The 10314-nt window shown below is 32.4% G+C and overlaps 1 non-coding gene across 1 annotated transcript; it reads left to right on the top strand.

The window, feature by feature from the left end:
* The first annotated feature begins 8981 nt into the window (after window positions 1–8981).
* LOC131820195 (U6 spliceosomal RNA) lies at window positions 8982–9088 on the top strand. The gene has a single exon (XR_009349513.1). It is a non-coding gene; the product is annotated as a U6 spliceosomal RNA (small nuclear RNA).
* Window positions 9089–10314: the final 1226 nt, after the last annotated feature.

Genomic DNA, 10314 nt, shown 5'->3' with positions numbered 1-10314 from the left:
CTTAAAATGATAAACTTTACTGTATAGGGTTTTTTTAAAAGTTTGCCACAGATTCAGATTCTTTTAAAATATATATCTATTTTGTGTAAAGAGAATGCACTGAGGAGTAAAAAGAAAGTGATATATCAGTGCTACCAACTAATGGCTATAATATCATTACCTTATTTATGAAAAATGAAACAGTGTGCAATATTTAAATAAATTTAAATAAATTCCTATTTATTTTATATATTTATAAATTTAAATAAATTCCTATTTATTTATTATTAAAGAAATCCCTCTAACAAACTGTATGTTTTGAAGGTTGCTAGCAGGAAAGTGTTGTACTACATGGAAGTAATCAGAAAATGTGATCTAAAAGTTTGCTTTCAAGGGCGCCTGGGTGGCTCAGTGGGTTAAAATTCTGCTTTCAAGAAGCTATAACAGTAAGTACTGAGCATTAGCTATTATATGCTATGGATGAATAACTGAAATCTACATTTGAAAGTAATGGTACACTATATGTTAACTAATTGAATTTTTAAAAGTTAATAAAAAAAACCACTATTTTATAAAACAATATTCCCAACAGGCTCTTTTGCTTTAAAATACTCACTTTGTAATGAGAGTCATTACTTTTGTCTAGCCAATTCTTACACCACTGTTTATCCCTTCCCTGCTTTATCCCTTCCCAGTATCAATAAAGGCTCACTTGGGTTACCTAGAAGCCATGAGAAAGCTTGTAATAGATCTGGCTGGTTTTCACCAGCAATTTGACCACCATGTGCACAGGGAAGTCTATTGATAAAGGCTTTATTGCAATAAGTTGCAAATACATGGATGATTTTGAATTCTCTTACTTGAGGTCTTGTTTCATGATAATAAATTTAGGGTGGCTTATTGGAATGGATGTTATTAACATATCTTCATAGTTCTAAGTACATGGAATTGTAAAATAGATTAATGAATGTGGCATTACTGACAACTGTCCTCATTTTGAAATCAAATTACAGTGTACTCAGATGAGGAAGCAAAGCAGATTTGGGATTATGAGTGAAATAATTTAAAAAAGTCTTAGGGGTATGATCACACTATTGGGTCATTCAGTAGAAAAATGTCAACTGATTGAGATTCTGTGTTCCCTGATTTCAGAGAGAAGTTAAGATAAATAAGTAACACGAGGAGACTAGGAAGCCAAACATAAGTGATAATTTTGTGCCAGGGTGCGTATACATCTGTTTATCTTCTTGCTTTACCACTAAGGTTGCTCCTAGAGGAGAGTTGAAATATGTGTTGGAGCTAATCTCTGTGGATTACACAAGAAACCACATCCTACAGCTCTCCCTGAAACACCCCTTATGATTTCAATGTAATTTGGTTTTTGCATTTTTAGAAATAACAAAATACTTTGCAAACTCATCTACTTTATTACCACCCCAAGTGAGTCAGCTGATTCCACATTTTAACACAGTGACAGTCACAGAGGAATGGAGGAATGAGTAGAGTTATCAATATATGTGCTTTTAAGAAGTATGACAGGGTAGCAGCTATTTCCAGGAACCAAAACATGGGTCAGCAGCTGTGCAGGAAAAGTGATGGAATAAATGACTCATTTCAGAGGAGTTCTATAACATATTAGTTCTATAATGTATCTTCAGCACCCAATTACGCGCTTTGATCTAAAGATAAGGATTTACAGTTAAGGTCCCATTTATGATTTGACTGGTAGGGTCTGAATCATTTTTACTATTGTTTTGACTATTACTTGAAACCTATAGTAGTACTTGGGATATGTGTTGTGTATTCTGTGAACATGTGCTATTTTTAGATTAGATAACTTCTGTCTCGAACCCCTGTTAATTTGTTTGTTTCTGTTTATTTGATAGTGGTTTCAGTAAATGGATATATCTGAAAAATTGCAAAGCCACTATTAAAATAAGTTATTATGATATATAGCATGGAATTGCACATTCCTCTTTTGAATCCGACAGAGCTTCACCATATCCTTAACAACTTGGGAAAAACATGCTATTATTTTTCTTTATAAAATTTCTCCTGTTAGGCTGTGATGGTTGTCATCAGCAGTAACTCCCCTTAAGGCTTTGTCAAAAGAGTTGAAAAAATTGGAAAGGTGTGAATGAAGCTGTTTGCTGAATATAAAGAAAAGAGCATTGAAATACAATTCACACTCTTACTTCTCCTACTATGCTTTCAGATGTTTGACATTTGAAAATTTTGCTTTTAGGAGAGATGCCCTATATAATTCTTACTTTAAGGAGCAAGTTGCTTTTATAATTTTTTTATTATTCTACCATTCAAGTATTTCCATTTAAATTAAATTCAATACCATTTAAAAAAAATCAAAAGTGCAGCCAGTATTCAATTCCTGGGCTAAATAATTTTAGAAAGCTTTATGTTATTGAACCTACAGGGTTTTTCTGTTGTTTTAACTCTTTCTGTGATTTTTCCCATTAGTCACGTAATTGACTGCAATATAACAGACATGGAGGATAAAGAAGAACTGAATAGAACAATCCTTGGCCTCATGAAGTTGAGAATCTAGCAAGGGAGTCAAACAATTCAATCATTCAGAGACAATTTACTGAGTGCCTGGTTTAAGATGAGAACAACAAAACCCCAGCACAGAGGAATCATTTTAGTTGGAGAGATAGATAATAGGTAAGCCAACTTTAAAAAAAAAAAATCGTACTGGTTTTTCTTTAATAGTGATGCATATTTGAACTAAATTAGCACATTTTAAAAAGAGCAGTGATTGAGAAGAGGCTTTTTAACTGAGTGGTCCGAAAGGGCCTCCCTGAAAAAGTCTGTTTTGAACAGATTTCTGAATAATATCAGCTAGGAAGCTGTGTAAAAATCTTAGGGATGGGTGATTTTTCCAGTCAAAAAACTGTAAAGGCTCCAAAGTCACAATAGAGCTATAAGTTTCTCTAATAAAGTAACTTCTGACAAAGAATGAGAAGAAATAACTAACCCAGGTTTGAAAGAAAAGGGACAGACTTCCTATGGAATTCATATTTAATTAAAGCTCTAAAGGACAAAAATACAATAGAGCAAAATTCTGGTCACGCTGATATACCTAATGAAAGTTCATAAACAAGGTGTGGGTAGCAAAGAGTGTGTGGGAATGTTGGTAAGAACAGTGGGGAAGAGTCATCCCTGAACATGTTCTTAAATGAAGCAATTCTTGTGTTGTTTTAAAGGGTAAATTGGAGTTTGCCTAAGTGATTAGAGAAGGATGCCTCAGCTTATGGAAGTTCAAAGCCATAAAGATGTGATAAACTACTGCAGACATTTTCATGTATATTTGTTGTTGCTTCTAGTAATGGTGATCTAAAAACTCCTACTTAAGACAACTAATAATCCAGACAAAATAGCTTTTAAAGTTAAAAATATCAGAATGATTATAAAAATCAAGGGTGGGATTACTGTGCCAAAATACGAAATACAATGAGAGCCTAGAGATATATGCCCTGAAGCCATTTTAGCTATGAGAGCATTTGAAACTGCTAAAACACACTGAGCTGTGTTGTTAATAGACTCTTGATACTAGAGAAACAAAATTCAAAATCCAGCAGCAATCAAATTTGAGGACTTTGGTACAACCCAAATTTAAGTTGAGATCCCCAAAGCACAAGGAGAAGCAGAAATAAGACTATAGCCTACCTTGCCTTCTGTGTAAACTGAGAAAGTCAATCACTGAATTTGGAGTATGATTGTCTTGTAGAGTCTCCAATATAAGATAAAATCCTGCCAAGGAGGACCATACCATTATTATAGCTCTTAATTATCCCTACTCAATAAGAGTTTCAAATATAATGTCTTGAACATAGCAAAATGTAACAAACCACACAAAGAAAAACCATTAACAAGATTTGATAGACAAAATGGGATTAAGTATGATGTTAAAATGATCAATAAAGATTGTAAAATGGCTTGATTACTCTGCTCAAAGAAATGAGAGGGGAAGCAAATTGAACAAAAACTGAAACTAAAAATGATATTGAGAAAGGTTTTATAAATGAACCAAATGGATACTCTAGAACTTTAAAGATATGACAGCTAATTTAAGATACCACAGGGGTGCCTGGGTGGCTCACTTAATTAAACCTCCAATTCTTTTTCCTTTTTTTTTTAACACCTTAATTGTATTTTATTTCTTTCATTTTGGCTCAGGTCATGATGTCAGGGTTGTGAAATAGAGCCCAGAGTTGGGCTCTGTGCTGAGCGTGGAGCCTGCTTAAGATTCTTTCCCCTTCTTTTTCTATCCCTCCCTGTGCTCTCACTTGCTCGCTCTCTCTTGCTTGCAAATAAATAGATAGATACATAGATAATAGACAAAGCAAAATAAAAGCAGATTATGAAAATAAATATAAAGATTTTGAAATGAAAACAAGTTCAAAATAAAATAGAGAAGACCTACACAGCTAAAAGTTCATTCAGAAAATCTATTAAAGAAGTCAGTATGACACAAATCAAAAGATTTGAGCATGTACTTTACAGAAAGGGTAATCCAAATGGCCACTCATATATAAAAACTGTTTATCTTTATTATGAATCTGGAATTAAATTGAATTAAATTAAAAATAAATTAAAACCTAAAATGACATACTATTACACACTTACCATATTGGGCAACAGTAAAATTGTCTTGCAAGAATGTGAAAGAATGAAAGTGCCCATAATAAAAACATTTGAGGTAAGTTGGACAATATTTAGAAAACTTAAAAAACTTAAATAAAGATTTGGTCCATTCCTAGAAATACAACATGGAACTAAATGAATATTTTCACCAGGATATGCACACAGATGATTATAGCTATTTCATTCATAACGGCAGATCAGTAGTGGTCTATTTGCACAATGTTACATTAAATAAGAGAAAATATTAACAAACTGGGAGGAGGGGCTAGGTTGTTATCATAAACAGATCTTCTATGGTGCTGATTATGTTCTATTTCTCAAAATCTTTAAGTTAAAAAAGTTTTCAAATTTATATCTAGATAGATAGATAGATAGATAGGTAGGTAGATGATAGATAGACAAATATCCCAGAAGCTGCAATGCTAGGCTAAGACCAGGCTTTAAAGGGCTTTTCTATGCTCTACTAAATACTTTAAACCATTCATTATATCATAGCTCAGTGTTCAAATCTCCATTTGTTTCCTCAGTTTCCTCATATTTATCTTAAGGTGACCTGATCCAGACTTTTGATCACCTTTGTCTAAATATTTCTATTTTAACAAAGTCCTTTTTAACACTGAGAGTCTAAAACATAGAAAAATACTCTGATTGTTATCTCACTAGAGTGGAAAATATATAGTTACCCATTAACTAATGATATCCATGTCTACATTAGATCCATGACATTTTTAATTCTTGGGAGCTTTTGGTTAAATGAATTTTTTAAGCTTCCTTTAAATGAAGCTTTAAGCCATCACCACATGAATAAAATTAAAGAACTAAATGAAAACAAGCCAAGTATTTACAGAGTAATAGAATGTGCAGTGGAAAGAATACAATTCTGAAATCATAAAGCCTAAATTAGTGTGATGCATCTTTACTAGCCATGTAATCATAAACCAGTTATCTAAATGTGTTAGCCTCAGTTTTTTCACCCATGAAATGGTGATGATAATACTTATTATGCAGAGTTGTTGTGTGGATGTGATGAAGCATGGAGCATGAGAGTCTCATATTCCATGCTAAAATGATAGCTATTTTTATACTTATAATAATTCTAATAATAGTAATTAAATTGTTCAAAATGGTAATATTCATTTATATTGAGGCATTGTATTGACTATTCACAGATACATTTACCAAAATAAATTTCATTTTACTTTACCCCCTCTGAGGATATATATTCCCTAATTCAATATGAATCTCATTATGAATAATAATTATCATAATAAATATGCTGATTTTTCTTCTATTTATTTTTAGTGAAGTATCCTTTACTGAATAAGCAAGTCTGTCTAATTCAAAATTTGCATGCTGCTTTCTTATGAAACTAGATTATAGAGTTGTATGAAATAAATTCATGCAGTTAAGACATTTATGTTTGGAAAAATGGGTGGTCAGTTTAGTATTTCAAAAGAAGATTTTAAATTTAAACCTTAAAACTGAGCTCCTTCAGCCTTATTTATAGGCCATCCTTCATGCTTCATAAGTACTCCTTCATTGTAAACTAAGTAATAGTTTTTGTCACAGTGTCTATAACGAAAATGGATTTTATATTCTATTATTTCAGAGTTCGTTGCAGTTTCTACTTCCTTACTTCCTTTTTTGAAAAATAGATTAATTCTACAAAAAGTTTTTTCCAGCTTTATTGAAAAAAAACGACATATTATAATTTGTAAATGTAAGAAATGATTTCTTATAACATTGCAAACTTTTAACATTGTGTAAATTTTGTACAATTTGATAAATTGGTATACATCTTTATTGCAATATAATCTATATAAAAATGTTAATACATCTACTATCTTGTATAGTTGCCACTGTTTTTTATGCATGTATCGTAAGGAATTTTAAGATCTATTCTCTTAGCAACTTTTATGTATATAGTATAGTAGAGATAAACTTCAGAGGTCTTGTGGGTTTTGTTCCAGACTGCCTCAATAAAGTGATTATCTCAAAAAACTAAGTCAAATTATTATTTTTTTTTGGTTTCCCAGTGCAAATAAAAAATTATGTTTCCCAGTGCATATAAAAAATAATCACTATACTGTACTGTTCAAAAGCATTATGCTTTTTAAGAAAAACCATGTATATACCTTAAGTAAACTAGTTCTGAGTTTTCAGTGGGTCATAATTACTGATCACAGATCACCATAACAAATACAATAATAATGAAAAAACTTGAAATATTGCAAGAATTACCAACATGTGACAGAGAGACACAAAATGAACAAATGTTGTTAGAAAAATGGTGGCAGCAGACCTCTTTTATACAAGATTGCTATAAACTTTCAACTTGTAAGAATGTGATATATGCAAAGTTTAATAAAGGGAAGCACAATAAAAATGTATGTATATATTATTAACTATGATCATCAAGCTGTACATTAGATCCCCAGAACTTTTTCATATTATAGTTGCAAGTTTGTACCCTTTGACCACCTTATTCCACCCAGGTTCACCTCTTGTCAACTCAACTCTACGTTTCCATTAGTTTGCCTTTTCCTCAGATTCTGTATGTAAGGGATATCATAATACATAAATTTAAAAAATATATACAATCTTTGAAATATTTCACTTAGTATAACGCCTTCAAGATCCATCCATGCTGTTGTAAATGGCAGTATTTCTTAATTTTTCATGGTTAAGTAGTATTCCATAGTATATTTTTACCATACTTATTTTATTCTTTCATCCATTAATGGATACTGAAGTTATTTCCATCTCTTGCTTAGAGTTAATAATTTTATAATAAACATAAGAGTGCAGATATGTCTTTGAACAGTGATTTCGTTGCCTTTAGATATATACCTAGAAGTGGGATTACTGAATCATATGGTAATTTTACTTTTAATAATATGAATAATCTCCATACTGTTTTCCATACAAATTTATATCCCTATCACAGTGCATAAGTTCCCCATTTTCCCCAATATTTACCAAAATTTGTTAGTTTCAATTTTTGGGTAGTATGTATTATAAGAGGTAGTAATATCTTGCTGTGTTTTTCAGAGGTAAACAACAACAACAACAACATAATGACTTTGCCCTGAGTTTTTTACGTTGAGCACTTTTTAATGCTCCTGTTGGTCATTTATATAACTTTTTTGAAAAAAAAAAAGTCTATTGAGATCCTTTTGCTATTTTTTAAATTATATATATTTTTTCTATTTGTATCTGTTGGTTATTAACCTCTTTTCAGATATAAGATTTGTAAGTATTTTCTTACATTCTGTGGATTGTGTTTTCATTCTCTCTCTCTTTTTTTTGGCAATGCAGAAACTTTAGTTTGATGTAGTACCATTTATTTATTTTTGCTTTTTTTGCTTGTGTTTTTGGTCTGGTATCCAGAAAACTATTGGCAAGACCAATGTCAAGGAGAATTTGTCCTATGTTTTCCTTTAGGAAATGTAATGTAGTTTCATGCATAACCTTTAAGTCTTTAATTTATTTCAAGTTAAGACTTATGAGTGATATAAGGTTCCAGTTTCATACTGTTTATGTGACTATTCAGTTTTAAATATCATTTATTGAACAGACTATCTTTACCCATTACATATGTTGGCCCCTGTCAAATATTAGGTGACTGTATGAAAGGATTTATTTCTGGACTCTCAATTCTGTTCTACTTGTTTATGGGTCTTTTTTTATGCCAGTATACTTTATTGTTTTGAGCATGAGGGCTTTGTAGTATAGTTTCAAATCAAGAAGTGTAATTTCTCTTCTTCATTCTTTCTCAGAACTGCTTTTATTATTTGTCGTCTTTTATGGTCTCATATAAATTTTAGGATTCTTTACTTACTTCTGTAAAAAAATAATATTGGATTTTTTTTTAAGATTTTTAATTTATTTATTTGACAGAGAGAGATGACAAGCAGGCAGAGAGGCAGGCAGAGAGAGAAGAGGAAGCAGGCTTCCTGCTGAGCAGAGAGCCTGATGCAGGGCTCGATCCCAGGACCCTGGGATCATGACCTGAGCCGAAGGCAGCGGCTTAACCCACTGAGCCACCCAGGCGCCCCTAACATTGGATTTTTGATAGGAATTGGATTTACAGATGGTTTTCGGTAGTATGGACATTTTAACAATGTTAATTCTTGCCATTCATAAATATGAGCTATCTTTCCGTTTGTGTCTCCTTCAATTTCTTTATCAATGTCATAGTTTATGGAGTACAGATCTTTCATCTTCTTAGTTAAATCTATTCCTAAGTATTTTATTATTTTTGATGCTATTGTGAATTAGATTGTTTTCTTTATTTTTTCAGATAGTTCATCATTAGAGTGTTAAAATGCTCCTGTCTTGTGCTTACTTTGGCAGCACATATACTAAAATTGGAATGATGCAGAGAAGATTAGCGTGATCACTAAACAAGGATGACATGAAAAACTGGGAAGCATTCCATATTAAAAAGAAATGAAACAAAACAAAATTCTTGTCTGTTATATATTGATCTTGTATTTGGCAGCTTTACTAAATTTGTTTATTCAAAATTTTTTGTGAAGTTTTTAGGATTTTTTAACATGTAAGTTCATGTTATCCAAAAAAATAAAATTTTACTTCTTCCTTTTTTTTTTTGGAGTCTTTTATTTCCTTATGTTCCTTGTTTCTCTGGCTAGGACATCCAGTAGTATGTCAAATGAGAGTAGTGAAAGTGGATACACTTGTCTTTTTTCTGATCGTTAAGGGGAAAACTTTCAAACTTTTTTGATTGAATATGAGATTAGCTCTGGGCTTGCAATATGTGTTTTCTCTTTAATGGATTTTTAAAATTATTTTTTAATTTTTTTTATAAACATATAATGTGTTTTTATCCCTAGGGGTACAGGTCTGTGAATCACCAGGTTCACACATTTCATAGCACTCACCATCACTCACCATAGCACTTGCCCTCCCCAATGTCCATACCCCCACCATCCTCTCCCAACACACCTCCCCCCAGCTACCCTCAGTCTGTCTTGTGAGATTCAGTCTTTTATGGTTTGTCTCCCTCCCAATCCCATCTTCTTTTATTTTTCTTTTCGTACGCCCCAAACCGCCTATGTTGCATCTCTACTTCATCATATCAGGGAGATCATAGGATAGTTGTCTTTCTCAGATTGATTTATTTCGCCATGCATAATACCCTCTAGTTCCATCCACAACATCACCAATAGCAGGATTTCATTTCTTTTGATGGCTGCATAGTATTTCATTGTACATATATACTACATTTTATTTATTGATTCATCTGTTGAAGGACATTTAGGTTATTTCCATAGTTTAACTATTGTGGACATTGCTGCTATAAACATTTGGGTGCATGTGCCCCTTCAGAATGCCACGTTTGTATATGTAGGGTATATACTCAGTACTACAATCACTAGGTCCTAGAGTAGTTCTATTTTCAGCTTTTTGAGGCACCTCCACGCTGTTTTCCAGAGTGGTTGCACCAGCTTGCATTCCCGCGTACAGTGTAGGAGGGTTGCCCTTTCTCCACATCCTCGCCAGCATCTGTTATTGACTGACTTGTTCATTTTAGCCATTCTGAAAGGTGTGAGGTGGTATCTCATTCTGGTTTTGATTTGTATTTCCCTGATGCCAAGTAATGTGGAGCATTTTTTCATGTGTCTGTTGGCCATTTGGATGTATTCTTTG

This window comes from Mustela lutreola, chromosome 17, assembly GCF_030435805.1.
Source record: "Mustela lutreola isolate mMusLut2 chromosome 17, mMusLut2.pri, whole genome shotgun sequence".
NCBI classification, from domain to species: Eukaryota; Metazoa; Chordata; class Mammalia; order Carnivora; family Mustelidae; genus Mustela; species Mustela lutreola.
This window is presented reverse-complemented; position numbering and strand designations above follow the sequence as displayed.